The sequence below is a fragment of the Eulemur rufifrons genome, chromosome 12, assembly GCF_041146395.1.
Source record: "Eulemur rufifrons isolate Redbay chromosome 12, OSU_ERuf_1, whole genome shotgun sequence".
Classification (NCBI taxonomy): Eukaryota; Metazoa; Chordata; class Mammalia; order Primates; family Lemuridae; genus Eulemur; species Eulemur rufifrons.
Window position 1 is genome coordinate 26,860,830 of NC_090994.1, and position 16,671 is coordinate 26,877,500.

At 48.0% G+C, this 16,671-nt stretch overlaps 1 long non-coding RNA gene across 1 annotated transcript; it reads left to right on the forward strand.

The window, feature by feature from the left end:
- The first annotated feature begins 2,512 nt into the window (after nt 1–2,512).
- LOC138393825 (uncharacterized) lies at nt 2,513–10,644 on the forward strand. The gene is made up of 3 exons (XR_011235247.1): nt 2,513–2,780; nt 5,060–5,215; nt 10,221–10,644. It is a non-coding gene; the product is annotated as an uncharacterized lncRNA (long non-coding RNA).
- Nucleotides 10,645–16,671: the final 6,027 nt, after the last annotated feature.

Sequence of the window (16,671 nt, forward strand, 5' to 3'; positions counted from 1 at the left end):
AATCAAATGTGTTTTCATTCTGAACTAGTAATTACCCAAAGAAATAAAATTGTCAATCTAGGATGATAAAATATTTAAGACAGTATTTTCTTCAACTTTTTGATCCTTTGAAAAAACCTCTCCTTGAGGTAAAATGTTTTGGTCCTCAAAGACAAAAAATATACTACAAGTTAATGATCCTATGTGTTTTTACAAGGCAGTAGACCACAGTGGTTGCACATGGGGTCTGGAATTTGTCTGCATACAAATTATATAACTGTGCTTTAAATATCAATGTATTATCTCATGTATCATACATGATGGCTAAACAATTTTTCATTTTCAATGAAGCAGTTTACAAAAGCCTTAGTCTGATCTTTAGTAATAAATCTGGTATTATTGATAAGCCTTCTGTACTCTTAATAGCAAAAGAATAGCAAACTAATTTTTGATGCTTTTATATCTTACCAAAATTGAAGGAATTACTTCCATCAACTTGGTAGATGGCATTATTATCAATTTTCCAGTAAACTTGGGCAGTTTCTCCAAGTTCTTCTCTAAAAATATAATAATACTGCATTTTAGCATAATTGGTCATAAAAGTTATGTTATAGGGAGGATAATTTAAGATTTCATCTTCTCAAGAACATTTTATTTTATTTTGAGATGGTGTCTTGCCCTGTTGCTGGCACTAGCGTGCAGGGGTATAATCATAGCTCACTGCAATCTCAAACTCCTGGTCTCAAGTGACCTCCTGGCTCGGCATTCCAAGTAGACAGGACTACAGGCCTGTGTTACCATGCTTGTATTGTTTGTAGGAGGTGGAGGGGTGGTGTATCCATATGTTGCCCAGGCTGGTCTTGAACTCCTGTCCTCAAGGGATCCTCCCACCTTAGTCCCCAAAGTGCTAGGATTACGAGCATAAGCCACCATGCCCAGATGAAGATTATTTTAAAAGATAGTAATAATATACCACTTATAAGAGAAAGATGGAAAAATCCAGCTTTGAGGATTCAGCCCTCTTAAATGGGGTTTCAGTGCCTCTTGCCCTGTCATGGGAGTTTCTTGTGAAACCATTCATCCACCCTTTCACCCAACACTGGCAGCTGAGAGGATAGATTAAAAATGAAACTGATTATGTCCCTCTTGCTTAAAACTCTTGAAAACTTTCTGGAAACTTATGAAATCCTTAGCATAGCACATGAGACCTGGATCATGTCATTTCACTCTCCAACCTCATCGTCCTCTAAATTTCTACATGAACCCTAAGCTCTACTTGAAGGTCTTCTCAAAATGACAGATTTAACCTCTTTGGGCCTAGAATATTCTGACCTTCCTTTCCATTAAGTAACTTATCTATTGTTTCACTTGTGAAAACTGTCAGGACTCTCCTGACAGGAGCCCACCCCACTCAAACTGTCATCTCTCCTATGGACTAATCATTTTAGCAAACATTCTCCACCTGCCCATCATAACACTTGTCACAACCTATTGTAATGGCTTCTTTATGTTGATGTCTTCTAATGTATTAGATAAGGAGCTCCTTAAAACCAGGAAATCCCAGATCTTGATATTCTCTGTAATTAAACGCTGTGTTCAATAAAAATTTCTCAAACACAGAAAATGTTAGCCTTTGGGGTCGAGGACCAGAGGCTACTAAAACAAACTGACTTCATTTATTCCCCTTCCTTGTTTTTCTCCATAGCATTTACTACTTACGTATAACCACTTAACACGCTATATTTTTACCTTTACGTTCTGTCTCTCCACTAGAATGGAAGATCCACAGGGCAATGTGGTAGCATCTGTTCAGTGCTGTAACGGTGTACTAAAGTACATATATGCAGATACATAAGTATTTGTAGCACGACTGAATGGATGCAGTCTTGAGTGCCTATTGAATGCAATGCGACAGACTAGTCCTTGCCCTCAGGGAGTTTAGAGGTCGCCAATTAAGCTTAAAATGACCATCCCATACGACTTCTTTAGGGCGTGGAATGGGTAAGGAGGTTCAGATGTCGGAAAAACAGCAGGTGAAGGTCTTCAACGTCAGCGAGCCCGCATTAGAGTTAGGTGAATCTCGCAGCTGGAAGTTATCTTCCAGATCTGGAATCCTTCCCTGTCACTTCACAGACAAGCAAACCCCAGAAAGCAGCTCTGGGAAAGGCTGGAGCACTCGCCCCTCCCCCTCGGGCCCGCGCCGCCGGCAGCCGTGCGCGCCCCGCCGCGGTCTGGGCCACCTACCTGCTGCTGAGTGGCGGGACGCGCACGCAGACCGCCACGGGGCCTTCCTCCGCCAGCTTTCTCACGCTGGGTCCCAGGAAAGTGGCCAAAACCCTCCGCCGCCGGCGCTTCAGGGCGCAAGGGCAGACCCGCCTTTAAGTTGAAAATTTCCAAAACGCCGCCTCTGATTGGGTCGCGGTCTCGTGACGTCATGGACGAGTCCACCTGCGGCGCGGTGCGGGGGAGCGCGATGGCAGGCGGCGCACACCTGACGGAGACTGGCCGCGAGCGGGAGGGGGGCTTGCATGGACGGGATGGTGGCCTGACAGAGAGCGGCCGTCTCGGTAATAGCCGGACACTGCTGTTTGCTAAAACCCCCTGAACACTATCCTCCACCCCCTCCCTTGAAGAGTTTGCAATCTGTAGAAGAAACCAGGCAGGGACATGTACTTTTCCACTAGAAGGGAATTACCATTTTTTTTTTTTTTTTAAACCACACTAACAGTTTAAAAAAAAAAAAGAAAGAAAGAAAAAACCTCAAACGACGAAAGTTGAAACTCACTGGCCGGTCTAGAAAGGTAAGAAGCTCGTTGTGCTCCTGACAAACTATTTGAGTTTAGGTTTTTTTCTTTCTGTGTCTTTAACTCTTGTTTCCATAGGCTGTGAGTTTCTAAGAGGCTGACTTAGGGGAAAGAACTGCTGAGGACTGGAAAAGTTCATTTAATGTGTTGATACTTTCATTAGCTGAAAGAGAAAGCTCCTTTTTTTTTTTTTTTACCATATACAATTACTTTATTCTTGAAAGATCAAAGAAAATGTCCAGCTTCAAAAGAAAGCACACCCCTGTTAAACTCTCTTAGCTTTCTCACGGCTTACAGCAATCTGGCTGTGTGCCAAGATTTGTACACCAGCTTGAAACTTGGACATCCATGTTAAAACTTTAAAAACATTACTTGAATTACAACTACATAAGAAGTTTAAATGAAATTCTAAGTGAGCCCAGCTATCACAGATCCTGAATTTCAGGATCATTAGGAGGATCCTGCAGGTCAGTCACCACTGCAAAACCATCGGTCCTCAAAGTTATGGCGTGAGCAATGAGTGACCTCATCCTTTCTTCTTTACCACCTAACTGGTTCAAACTGGGTAAGCAAGGAGCCTTTGCAGAGGCACAAAGAACTTATCTCCAACACTGAGCTATTCTAAATACAGAATCTCTTTCCCCAAAATAGTGGTTGGTTTTCCTTTGTCTTAAACACAGTATTTTCCCCTTCCTCTCCCCAATCTGAGGGGGATACATTCCAAGCCCCCTAGTGGATGCTGGAAACCACAGGTAGTACTGAACCCTCTATATGCTATACAAGAATTTCTTTTTCCTTTGTCACAGTTTTACTGAGGAAGACTTTCACTTAACGTAGATCTTAGCAACCTAAGCATATTATGTTTTTCTTTCCTTATTAAGTTTAGAACTTTCATTTTTCTGCCTAAAGGAAGTACTTTACAGTTTCTCATTGGCATATCGAATTGCCAGCACCACAATTCTTGAGTTTGGGGACCACTATTATGTAGTATTTACTTCATTCTACTATTAAGTCTATTAAGTAAAATAAGAGTTACTTGAACACGAACACCGTGGAACCAGGACAGAGGATTTGATCTGATCATGGAGATGGTTACTAAGTGCCCAATAGGCTGGTAGCATGTGTAGCAGAGACGCATTGGACCAAAGGATGATTCACCTACTGTGTGGGGTGGTGAGAGATTTCAGTACAGAAAGAACAGTGTGCAATTTAAGACTTGTGAGTTGTTTATTTCTGGAATTTTCCATTTAATATTTTTGGATCATGGATGACCACAGGTAACTGAAACTGTGGAAAGTGAAACCCTGGATAAGGGGGGACAACTATGTATCGTAGTAGGTACTAACATTTTCTTTAAAAGTGGTTTCAGTCCTTTTCTGCTTTGATACAGGGAATATAAATAATTGTCCGCTATCCCTCAACAATAATGTGAAGCAAAGCACTTAGTAATTGTTCATAATGTAGAGGAGTCAAAAAATCTGATTCAAAAAATTTATTAATATTTAGAAAGTAATTTGTCAATGTTGATAAAAACTGAAGACACATATGCTTTTTATGCCAGCAATGGTACTTTTAAGAATTTATGTATGGATAGATTTGAAAAAGTATGTATATATGAAATGTATACATGAATATACATACACATATACAAGACTATTAATTCCAGCATTCTTTACAAGAACAAATGACTGGAAACACATTAAATGCCAGTAAATATGGAACTAGTTAAATGGATGACATTACATTCATACCCAATGGAACACTACGTAGCCAGTAAAAGTAATGATATAGCTCTTTATGTGTACTTTTGAAAGCTAGTCATGGTATCTATTAACTAAAGGAAACCTAAGGTTTAGAATTGTGTGCATATTGGTATTTTCAAAAGATATTTATATGTCTGGATATGCGTATATAATTTCTGGAAAGATACACAGATATGCCAGTTTTTTGCAGAGTGAGCACTGAATTAGATAATAGATCTTTTATTGAATATTATTTTATAGTTATTAATATTGTAACCATGCAAATATTAAGTAGTTTCTTTCAATTTAAAGAAACTAGTCAATATATAAGAGTGGTAAATAAAAATGAGTCTACTTATTCAAGATTTGTTTTGGTTAACCAGTTGTGAACTAGTATAGAATATTTTTTTTAATTGCTAAACTATGAGGACACATGGCTGTATCTAATATGACCCAGAGTTAAGGAAGGTATGTTTTAACTGTTTTTGTTTTTAGTGGTGAGCTAATATTGCACATACTAATATTTACTTGAAGGGAAGGATGCTATCAAGAGGAAGAAGGGACATGATCAATGAAAGCCTCTGATGAGACAAAAGGGAATTGGTCCAAGAGTACAGAGGAGGCATCAGCCTTTCAGAGTTGTGCTTCTGATTCTTGCCATGGCTGTCTTTGTTGCCATCACCATTGCAGGTAACATTTATCAAATATTTACTATATGCCAGACTCTCTGCTATATGCTCTATATCCATTTTTTCATTTAAATTGTCAAAATTGTTCATCAAGAAATAGTGACTGAGCTCCTGCTATGTGCCAGATATGGTTCTGATGAGTACTGAGAAGAAAACTAAAGCCAAATCAGGAAAGAGAAGAGAGGGGGAGGGGGAGCCAGGAGTAGGGGTGCTAGTTTCTTAGGAAACACATTCTTTTTGGACGAAGCAGACAATACAGAATAAATGAGCAAAATAATTCATGGTGGGAGGAGGGGACACTCTAGATGGGAAGTTCAAGAAAGGCCTGGAGAGGTGAACTTTGAGGTAAAACTTATGTGATGAGGATAAGAGAGAGGGCGTACCAGACAGAGGGTGAACCCATGGTTGTCTGAGTTTGTCATGGGTCTGAGACACAGAAGGAAGGCCCCTGTGGCTGGAGCATTTGGGGCAATGGAGAGAAGTGGGCGGGGCCAGATCCTGCGAGGACTTGTGGGCTGTGATAAAACATTTGGATCTTATTCTCATGGTGAGAGGAAGCCTGGGGAGGGTTTTAAGCAAGAGAGTAAAAAGGGATTTATTAATTCCTTCAAACAAGAATTTCTTTATTTCACTATGAAAACAGAAGGTTGCAGAAGAGACTCTGCACTAGCTCCTGTCAACCTATCTGTCCACCTACCTGTGCCTGTGCCCACATACCTGCCTTCCCGGTTGTATCTAGATGAACAACCATTCTCCCCTCTGAAGATATCTCCATGTGTACACTAGATCCTTTCCCCTTCTTAGTCCTCTTTGTTCTGCTTCGGCATCTTCTCCTGCTCTAATAAGCCAGTCTCAGCAGCAAACATATAGCGTAATTTCTCCCATCTTAGATATCTAATAGATACTCTAAACTTAAAATGTCCAACACTGATTCATAATCTCCTTCTCACCAACTGCTTTCTCAGCAGTTTTCTGCATCTCAATTGAGGGTGCGTCCATCATCCTTCCAGGTATCCAGTCATGCTGCTCAACTTCTCCTTTTCTCTCAAAGTCTGCATTCAATGTACCTGAAAATTCTGTGGGCCTACCTTGAGAATATTCCCGAATATGACCATTTGTCACAACTTATGCTAGCCACCTGGTCCAAAATGCCATCATCGGACACTGAACTCATCTCTGTTTCTAACTTTTCCCACCTCCACTGCCAGTCTATTCTCAACCTAGCAATTTGAGGGAGCCTTTAAAAAATGTAAGTTGGGTCATACCTCTCCTCTCTGAAGACCCCCAAAGTCCCCTGTACCCTCTGATTCTGTAAGAATAAAACACAAATCTTTCATTTGTCTCCCAAGCCTTATGTGATCTTGTTCCTTATCAGTACTCTGGCCTTACACACCAGCCACACTGGCCTCTTGGCAGTTTTTTTTCCTTTTAATTTCTCCTCTCTCTTGAAGAATAATTTTGCCAGATATATAACTCTAGGTTGGTGGGGTTTTTTTTTTTTCAATACTTTAAATATTTCACTCCACTCATTTTTGCTTGCATGGTTTCTAACAAAGTAGTCAGCTGTAATTTTTTTTTATTTTCTTTTAGAAATATATGTATATTTTCAAAAATAGAGATGGGGTCTCACTGTGGTGCCCAGGCTAGTCTCAAACTCCTGGCCACAAAAGTGATCCTCCCATGTCAGCCTTCCAAAGTGCTGGGAGGTGTGAGCCACTGTACCTGGCCTGGCATTTTCTTGAATCCTCTACAGACTCCCTCTTAAGGCCTTTGTGCTGGCTGTTCTTTCTGGCTGGTAGGCACTTACCCCGATACTCATGTGTCCTTCCCATTGAATCCAATATCCAGTTAAATGTCATCCTCTCAAAGCTTTCTCTGCATAAAACAGCAACTCACTTGTCTGTTACTTCTGTTCCTTTGACCTTCTCCTTTTTAAATGTCACTTATAACTTTTAGACATTGTATGTATGTATTAATTTATGTATATGTTATCTGCCTCCTCTCACTAGAGTGTCAACTCTATGAGGTCAGTGACAGTTTTGTTTACTCCTTATCCACTGCACCTAGAAAGATGCTTGGCACAGAATAAACATTCAATTGAAATATTGCTGATTCCATCACTCAGTAAATACTTATTGGCATAATTTCTGGAAAGATATATAGAATGTATCTAGCTTCCTTTGGCGAGAAGGACTGAGTTGGAAATAGATTTACCTTTCATTGTATACTCTTTCATAATTAATATTTTAACCATATAAAATTAGTTTCTCTCAACTTAAAAAAATAGTTAATAGATAAAAACAGGATATAAAATACAGTGTACTCATTCAAGATTTGTTTTGTTATCCAAATGTGAGCTAGTATACACTACCCTTTTTGTGGCTATATTGTGAAGATGTTGGGCTGTAGCTAATAAGGTAATCTAGAGTTAAGGAAGGTATGCTTTAATTTAAATTGAGTGGTCACGGCACGCACAAAGATTACATAACTTATCTGAAGTTATGTAATTTCTGGAAAGAGATGCTTAACATTTGGATGCATAAAACTTCTCTGGTAGGTAATTATTAGTAAAGTTTTTACTGATTAACTCTTTTCTTACTGGAAAGATTAATGAATGTGTATGATCACAAAGTTCAAGTTTTACAATAAGATCCACAGTGAAAAATAAATCTCATATTTAACCCCTAAGATGCCAGTTTGCCTCCTTGTAGGCAACTGTGTCATTTCCTAAAGGATTCTCCTCAAAATAATGTACAGATATGCACATATATGCATCTTTTTCTATATTTAGTATCTTTTTACATAATTAGTTACCTGTTATACATACTGTAGTACACTTTGCTTAAAATGTGATCTTTATTCTAATATTTTCATTTTATTTATTAAAATAAATATAATTTATAAAATTTTATTAAAATTTTAATACTTTCATTCAGTTCAAGAAGGAAAAGTGAATTTCTGAGGCATATTAATCGCACACACTTCCGTGTTGATGTTTCAACTGCTGGTTTTTCCCCACAAACGGTATTACTTATGCTGAAGCTAGAGGGCAGTGTAGTCCTTCCAAAAGCATGGTGTATCCTTGGATAGTGTTTTGAAGATCGTGAATGTGGTGCAAATTTTAGAATTTGGAGAAGCTCCTGGTACTAAAAAAATGCATCAGTTCAAATTATTCACCCATGCTCTTTTATGCATTTCACATAAAATTATTTGCAATATGTTTATGTTACCTATCATGCTATCACCTTCCATAGGAGTAATTTTTGCTTAATAGATACAATGCTTATTTCAAAGGTCATTTTTAGCTCCAATAAGTGTATGATGTCTTCATTAAAAAAAAAACTTGAATTGTTAAGACAGTAGATTTTTCATGTTCTCACCACAAAAAAGTGTATGAGGTAATGCATATGTTAGTTTGGTTTAGCCATTCCACAACATATACATATTGTAAAACATTATGTTGTACACCGTAAATGTACGCAATTTTGTCAACTAAAAAAATAAATAATAACATTTAAAAAACGAATTTCAAATTGAGGATGGGTGAGTGTCAAATTGAATATGGATGCGTGAGGGGGTAGGAAAAGTGATCTGCATTACAGAAAACATCTAAGGTAGTCACAACGTGGCAGACAATGATGGCAGTCCACCGAATCCATTCTCCTCTTTCTGGCAAGAAACCAAGACTGCATCGTTAGCCTGTCTTGCTGTTAGTGTCTTGCAGTGAGGGGCCACCGCTAGGCCTAGATAAGAAAAACTTCACAGGTGGATTTTTCCTCACTTGTCTTTGGTCAGCATCTTTTCCTCTTTTCCTCTTTGACGACTCCAAACCTTCACCACTCTCCTCAAGCCCAGGTTTCCTTCTCGTTTTTACTGAGAACGCAGGGTCATCAGGCAAGATGTCTCCACTCCTAACTCTCCGACCCTACCTCTTGCACCCCTGCAGACCTACATCCCCACCAATTCTTCCCTCTTGTCACGCACTTGCGGAGTGAAGTATTCATTGTGTTTGAAGTGCGTCCTTCTGCTTATACCCTTGGTTCCTTCCTCTACAGTCTCCTCCAGGATCCTGATCCAGCCATTATTTGCTCTCTATTTCAGAAAAATGCTAGAAAACAACAAAAATGAAAAATAATTTGTAATTCCACTACTTTAAAACAATTATCTAAAGTTGTTAAGTGAACATTTGTTCTATCACCCACTCATCAAATTCCATCTTCCCCAAGGTGGCCTATGTTAAGTTCCTTTGTGACATTTTCTTGAGTATATGCAAGAAATCTATATGTATAAATAACCACACACTTTTATGTTTCTGAGAATGGAGTCATTATGTGGCTACTAAGGTAAAATTTGGCTTTTGCACTACCAAGTCAATATGTAGATTTGTCTTTTATATTGGTTGCATAATACTCAATTATATGGTGGCATTGTAGTTTATTCAGTCATTTCTTTATGTATATTTAGATTGTTTCAAATTTTTCAATGTTGCTTATAATACAAAAATCCAGCTGCACATATATACCCTTATACACTTAGGCTTTTATTTTCATGACCTAGATTGCTAGAAGTTGAAATGCTGATGCAAATGATGTGCTTGTTTTGAATTATAGCAAGTACTACTAAATTACTTCTCAAATAATTTGTTCGAAGTATACTACAAGCAACAATATGTAAATATCCACTTCCCCATTTCTTCACCATCACTAGATATTATCAATATTTTCAGTTTTTGTCAATTTTAAGAGGAAAAAAGATATTTATTATTACTTTAATTTGTGTTAGCTTTGTGCAAAAGTAATTGTGGTTTTAGCACTGCTAACATTTGTCGTTTGATATTGGAATAAATTCTTAAATAAATATGGTTATGTTATATATTATTTTAATCCACATTTCTCACTTTATGTTTATTTGCTAAGGACTTAGTATCTGCTGTTTATTTTATATTTATTCTAGACAATGGAAATGATGTTATATAAAAAGAAAATTCAAATGATTTTATTACTCAGGATCACAATGGGTCATAAAGCAGTGGAGACAACTCGCAACATCAACAACGCATTTGTCCCAGAAACTGCTAAGGAATGTACAGTGCAGTGGTGGTTTAAGAAGTTTTGCAAGGAGACGAGAGCCCTGAAGAAGAGGAGCACAGTGGCTGACCATCAGAAGGTGACAACAACCAATTAAGAGCAATGATTGAAGCTGATCCTCTTACAAATACAGGAGAAGTTGCCGAAGAACTGAATGTTGAGCATTCATTCTGTGGTCATTTGGCATTTGAAACAAATTGCAAAGGTGAACAAGCTCAGTAAGTGGGTGCTTCATGAGCTGTCTGAAAATCAAAAAAATCATCATTTTGTAGTGTCATCTCTTATTGTGCACAAAAACAATGAAACCCACCATCTCTAATGAAATTACAATAAAATAAAATAAAGCTCAGGAAAAAAAAAAAAGTACTATGTAGTAAGACCGATCCTAAGAACATGGGCGCGGGGAAGGAAGTCACTACCACGGTATAAAATTGTATAAACGTTACCCGTTTCTGTGTGCGTGCGTTTTCTGAGAAATGACCCCCTTTTGCTATGGGGCCGGGACTGGAGTCCCAGTTTGAGACCATAGGATTCCCCGCACTCGACTCCTGACTGATTCGACCTAGGGTTAGCTCTGTGTAAACACTCTTTAGACGTGGGTGTTTTATGGATTTCTGTCCTTCGGGAGAAACGACTGGCCCGGGTACAGGAGTGAGTGAATGTACCGACCGTCTTCTCCCATCTCTCTCTCTCTCTCTCTCTCTCTCTCCCTCCCACACACAGGCGCACGCGCACGCGCACGCACACACACACACACACACACACACACGCCGTTTCCGGGAGCGCCCACTTCATGCGCTTCGGTCCACCGTGACAGATAGTCCAACTGTGAGATCATCGTGAGTGGCTGCGCCTAGGCCCCGCTCTGAACCTCTCCGTACTGTTCGTGTGTCTTCAGCAGGTCCTGCCTCCACCCGTGGCATCTAGCACGGGCCGATGGGTCCCTGTCCTCTCTCCCTGCCGTGGACGCCCCCCTCGGGCCCCCCGCCCCCGGGGGCTCTCTGGTCGACTAGTGGTGGGGAGTGTGCCCGAGGGCTGAGAGACGTGGTCCGAGAGGGGCCGGGAGGAGGCCTGCGACCCAGTGTGTACCCACTCCCGCCCCCACGCTCCCTCCCCCACGAGGGAGCCCGTCCTTTCCAGGCTGACACTTGGATCGGTGGATGACAGGGGTCACCTGGCGGCGGGCGAGCGTTATGGGAAAATCCAGTAGGCGTGTTGCGACGTCCTGCCACAGAGATGGCTCTGGCGACAGCCTCGGGCCGCCCCACCCTGGCCCCCGGCCAGGCCCCGTGAATGTGTTCTCTTTGTCCCTGACTTCTTTCTTTGTTTCACCAGCCGGCGTGCTCTGAGAATGTGAAGTGTATCATAGTTCCACCCTGGGTTTCATGATCCTAAGATAGGAAGGGGTTTTATGATTCCACGACAGAAAGGTTTTCTCATCCTATCATCTCTCCCCTCCCTCTTCTTTCTTTCTTTCTTTCTCTTCCTCCTTCTGCCTTTTCTTTACTTCTTTGTTGTTTCCTTCTTTCAGTCTTCCTGTCTTCCTTCCTGCCTGCCTGCCTTCCTTCCTTCCGTATTTCTTTCCATTTTTCTTTCCTCTCTTCCTTTCTCCTGTTATCCTGTTTCTATCTCTGTTTTTTCCATCTTTCTTCCCCCTTTCTACTTTCCTACCTTCTTTCTTTCTCATTCTCTCCTTTCTCTCTCCTTCCTTCTTCCTTTCTGTCTCTTTCTATACTTTCTCTCTCCTTCCTTCTCTCTATCTTTTTCTCTTTCCATCTTTCCGTGCTCTTTCTTTTTCTCTCTTAATTTCCTTTCTTTTTCTTTTCTTTCTTTCCCTCCTTCTGTCTGTCTGTCTGTCTTTCTTTCTTTCTTCTTTCTTTCTGCTTCCATCCTTCCTTCCTTTTTCTCATTCTCTTTCTTTCTGCCTGTCTTTTCTTTCCTTATTTCTTCTTTCCTTCTGTCTTTCTGTGTTTCCTATCTCCTTCCTCCCTTCCTTTTTCTTTCTTCCCCGTGCCCTCTTCCTGTCTTTTCTTATTTACTGTTTTCTTCTTTCTGACTTTCTCTCTCTGTTTCTCCGTCTCTTTTCTTTCTGTTCTTTTCCTTTCTCTCCCTTTCTCTGTTTCTGTTTCTGCCTGTCTGTCTCTCGGCTATGTTGTGGTCTGTGCAGAGACAGGTTTGGTGGACGATGTCGGTGGTCGGGCCGACCCATCCTTTCTTTGATCCCAGTGCTAGCCAGGCCGGGGCCTGCTTAGCTTCCAAGATCAGACGAGATTGGGCGCGTTCAGGGTGGCGTGGCCCTAGACTGACCCGTCATTTTTCGATGGCTTCCGTGGGGAGTAGGGGGACTGTGTTTGATGCCCCCGGGGGACCTTCTGGACTCTGAAATGATGGGCTCCAGAGGGTTGCCCCGTGTTTTGCAGCAGACCTCTGGTGGCTGGCGCCGGTTGTGGTCGGGCTCCACCTGGCGGCCGCTTTTCTACAAGTCTCTTGTCCTCTGAATCTTCGGTGCAGCAGGCAAAGCGGGGGACAGTCCCCGATGCGAGCGAGGCTGAGTTCCGGGAAGCAAGCAGCCTTCGCGGGGCCATCTGGTTCGTGCCGGGACGCCGGCTGGGACATCTGGGAGGCAGAGCTTGGGCCTGCAGGGCTGTGTGGCGGGAGGACGTTGTCGCCGCGCTTCCAGGCTCAGCCAGCCAGGCGGCTTGCGGGGCTGCCCGGGCAGGTCGACCAGCACGCTGTGGCCGCTTTGGAGACCCGACCCACCCCGCGGGGACAGGAAGGAGACGGCACACGCGGACGGGAGAGGAGGGTGTCCGGCGACCGGCCGCCGTCCCGTGCATGCGTGTCCCTCTCCCTCGGCCTCGCCTTTCCTACCCATTTTCCCTGGTTCCCGCTCAGGAGGCAGGGACAGCCCTGTGAGTGGCACCCAGTCGTCCGTGGCTTCTTCCGAGTCCTACTCTGGGGGCGCGGACCGGGCCCTGGGTGGCGCGGGTGGCCGGCGAGGGCGACCCCTGTCGGCCCGCGGGCGCTCGTGGGCCGCGGCGGTCCCGTCCCGATGTTTTCTCCACAAGTCCCCGTGCTGGGGCCGGGGACCGGGCCCTGGGTGGCCCTGGGTGGCGCGGGTGGCCGGCGAGGGCGACCCCTGTCGGCCCGCGGGCGCTCGTGGGCCGCGGCGGTCCCGTCCCGATGTTTTCTCCTCCACAAGTCCCCGTGCTGGGCCCTGGGTGGCGCGCGTGGACGGTGAGGGCCTCCCTGGCCCTCTACGCCACGGGGGCCGACCAGATGTCCCTGAGTGCCCCTTGTCTGCTGGCGCTGGGGACCTGCTGGGGACAGGTGGCCGTGTCGAGTGTCGTGGGGGCAGGCGTGTTCAAGTGGCTCGGTCCCCGTCTTCCTGCGCGATGTTTTTGATCACCTCATATCGTCATCTTCCGCCTGCAGGTTAGTACTGACACGCTGTCCTTCGGCGACTGTCGCTGGAGGGGTTGGGCCTCCGCACGCGGACAGGGTTCTGGGTTCCTGGGGATCCAGCGCCCTGCCCTGTTCCCTTTGAGCTGACCGCCTGGGCCCGCGCGCCGGCTCTAGGGCGTCGGAGTGTCCCGACGGTGGTGCCCGCCTCTCGCATTGGTCTCTTGTCCCCTCGAGAGACGGCACCCGGGGGGGGGAGGTTTGCGGCAACCTTCCCTCTTACCCCGCTGGCTCTGTGCCGTTGCGTGTCAGGCGGTCCTCGTATTTGGGTTGTGCTTGGGAGGCGGGGCTGGCGAGGCTGAAGCGGGCTCCTCCGATCGCTGTCCTCGCCGGCCTGACTGACCTCCCCCAACCCTCCCCGTCCTCGGGGCCTGATGGATGTGGTGACGTCGCGCTCTCCCGGGCCTTGAGCCGCGTGCCAGGCGAGGGACGGTCCATTCATGGTGAATGGTGGCCGCTCTTCTCGTTCTGCCCGCGGGCACCTCACCTCTCCTTCCCCGCCTGTGGGCGGTGCGTGGGAGGCGCGGGTGCGAGACTATCCGGCCCGACCGCGGTCGCCCCGCCCTCGGCCTCGTGGCGTTGGCGGGGGTCGTGAGTCCTCTTGACGCAGCGGGCAGCCCTCGCTCGCCCTGTGTGGCTGTTGACTGGCCAGGGTCCCCCCTGCCCGCGACGGACGGGTGTGGGGCCGTGCCGCCTGCCCGGTCGCGTGCCCCGTTTGGCGCGCGGCTGCTGGGTCTGCGTGGCCCTTTTGTGGTGCCCCCGGAGCGCACCGGTTGTTCTCCAAGGTGCCCGAAACCGAGCGGTGGTTGTCGTCCTCGTTCCCAGCGTCCCCCTCTGGGCGCCGCTGCAGCGTCTGCTGCGTTGGGTACACCCTCGAGCAGCGTGCTTGGGGTTGGGGGGGGTCGAGGCGGGCAAGCCTAGAGGCATCCTCCTGCGCTGCGTGGGCGGGCGGGGGGCGTTGTCTCGGCGTCCCCACGATGTGTGCGTGGCGGACTTCGAAAGGCGAGCGCACGGCTTGTGCTCTTCCCACCCTGCCCGAGGGGGGGGTGGTTGCACGGTCGTGTGGGCGATCGTGGTGGGGCCGGGCCGGCGACGTGGTGCCGGCCAGCCCCGTGGGGGGCCTCTGCCACCGGCCTGGTCTGTCTCGGTGACCCCTCTCCCATACCGACGGGGGAGTGTTCCCCTCGAAGTGAGGTGGCTTTTGGACCAGGGGCCCCGACCGCGAACGCTCAGGAGTCGCCAACCGTGCGTGTTTTGCCTCATGCCGCAGACCCCCCCACACCTCCCCCGGGGCGTGCCTGAACGTCTCCGCCCAGGGCCCTTACGGGGGCGACCGAGGGTCGGGGGCGATCCACCTTCGGCGAGAAAGCGTCTTCTCTAGCGATCATGGAGGCGTGTCCTCTTCTGGGGTTTGTCGGATCCCCCAGCCCGCCGCCTCTCTGCGCGTCGTCAGCCGCCGCCCCTGCGCTGCCAATTGTGCGTGGGCAGAGTTCCCTCCTCTCCTGCCGTGGGGGGGAGCGGTCCGCCGGCCCCCGCGGTGGGGGCCGAGTGCCACTCTTCGCCTAACGTGGTCCGCGCCTCCCCCTCTGAACTCTGGGGGAGGGTCACGCCGGGCCGGCCGGCGTTCCAGCTGTGAAGGGCGCCCGCGTGTGTGCGCTGCGTGCCCCGGCCACGGGTCGCCCTGGTGTGCGCTGGGGGAAGGGGGTGGTGGTGCGGCCCGTCTCGCGCCCCCTCCCCAGCCCCTGTGAGCGTGCGGCCCTCCACCGGGTCCCGTGCCAGGCCGCGGATGGATGGGCGCTCCCGTGCTGGCGCCTGTGGATTGCGGCTTGGGGGACCGCCCGGCCAACGAGGGGGTCGTTCCACCGGTGCGCGGTGCTCCCCGGGGCGAGACAGGATTGGGAAACGGACGAGAATGGGATTAGGTGCGGTGGCGTGCGGGCCGAGGGCCGAAGGCCGAAGGCTGGCGTCGCTCTGGGACGCCCCGGTGGTGAGGCCGTGGCCCCGTTGGGAGGGTCGAGGGGTGCCGAAGGCTTTGGCCGGCTGGCGTCACGGGCGCGTTGCGGGACCGCTCTCGGGTTTGGGGCGGTGGGATCCCGTGGCGTTGTTTCCCCAGTGGCCCGGTCGCGGCGGTCTCGCCTCCCACGGGCTCTCGTGCCTCGCCCTCGCGGGGTCTCATCCCTGTTCGAAAGGATGCTCCTTTTCTCTTCCTCACGGCTGCCGACCGCCCCGCGACGAGCGTTCGCCCGACTGCGCTGCCCGAACCTGACCTCGCCGCGGGGAGGGGGCGTCGCCCTTGCCGCCAAGGCCCTGGATGGCGCCCCCCACCCCCCCCGGTGACGTGCCTCGGTTGAACGGTCGGCGGGCCTCCGCGTGGCGGGCCGGACGGCGTTGGGGGGCGGCCGGTCGCGCGTGCGTGCAAGAAGAGCGTTTTTCCGGAGCTACACGCGACCGCGATGGCGGTCGGGGTCCGGGCCCTGCGAGGTGCGCGGGGGGTTTGGGGAGCTCGCCGAAGGCGCAGCCGGTCGTCCCAGGTGCCGCGGGACCGCCCTGGTGCGCGGAGGCCACTGGCGGTGAGATCCCGTGCGTGTCCTGGCCGGTGGGCTGCCGTCTGAGGCTTGCTACACTCCTCCCCTCGGGCCTCCTGGTGCCCGTCGGCCCCTTCCCCCGTCGTCGCCTTATGCCGCGCCCGGCGGCCCCCACCCCGCTCGCCGCCGCCTTGAGCCATCTCGTCCTCTCCTGTCTGGCTTTCGTAGCTGGGAGGGCGTCCGTGCCCCCGGTGCTGCATCGCTCTCCCCCGTGTGTCCGTAGCGGCCTCTCCCGTGGTCCGCCGCCGCCCGCCCGGTTGCCCGCGGTGGCGTTGCGTGTAGATGGCGTGTGGGGCGCCATCGTCCCCCGCGGTGGCCGTCTC